Genomic DNA, 1,190 nt, shown 5'->3' on the forward strand with positions numbered 1-1,190 from the left:
CTACAGTAGTAGATCTATACTATATATTGAAATATATATATCTATATATACTATATATAGAAATTTCCCCAGGATCGAATCAACTGGCTCTGCTATATTTCTAACGTAAAAATCCAGATATTATTTAAAGGAAATTTCCATTTGGTCGTTTAATTCCAATAATAATTTCATGAAAAATTGATTAAGACATTATTATATGATTATGTATGTTCAAAACATATATTATACTTTATTACTTTTTTGTTGCTTATATGCGTACGGTTTGTTATTATATCAAACACAACCGTCCATTGAAATTAGGAATGTACGGGTAAGGGTGATTTGGAGGGTACTGTTAATTCATGAGCCTGATTATGTCACGCGATCAGACGATTCCCCCGAACTTGTTCGTTCCGTTCTCATGATGAATTTCATAAAATCTTCATGTTAGTAAGACGTTTTATGTTCAGATCAAACTTCTCTACGCCTGAGACCATCGACGATAGCTTTTTAATAAAGATCAATTTATAGATAATTGAGATTAATAAGCTAGTAAATAATGATTTTATTGTGGAGTAATATAAGGCCATAAAGGTCAAACCCGGTCATATTTAACTTGCCTGAAATAAAGTTATTAAACATAAATTTATCGTCATAAAAATTAAAAATAGGGTGAAGTTAAAAACTGTCATGGTTTACTTCTCCGTAACTAGAAAACAACATATCTTTATTCAAGTTTATTCTGGAATATAAAACATTACATTTAATTAGCCTTTCCATGAACGGGATCTCAATAGTCATATAATATAGTGTTAATCCTTATCTCAGGGTAAAGTTACACGCCATAGCGAGAAGTCGATAGAGGTTACATTCGTTTGCTCTTACCTCAGAGTCATCTTTTTCATAACTGTCAGATGGGCGGTACACAGGTAAGTACAACACTTGAATACATAAAATGTGACTCTAGTACTGTGAGATACGACACTAGGGTTTTGGCCTGAATTGAAAATTAGGTATAAAAAATGTGTCTGTTTTTTGTTGTTGTTTCTTGCAGTTGTTTGTCTTATAAACACACACTTTGTTGTTATTTATCTTACAAATACACACTTTGTTGTTATTTGTCTTACAGATACACACTTTGTTGTTATTTGTCTTACAAATACACACTTTGTTGTTATTTGTCTTACAAATACACACTTTGTTGTTATTTA

This window comes from Limulus polyphemus, unplaced genomic scaffold, assembly GCF_000517525.1.
Source record: "Limulus polyphemus unplaced genomic scaffold, Limulus_polyphemus-2.1.2 Scaffold5859, whole genome shotgun sequence".
Taxonomy (NCBI): Eukaryota; Metazoa; Arthropoda; class Merostomata; order Xiphosura; family Limulidae; genus Limulus; species Limulus polyphemus.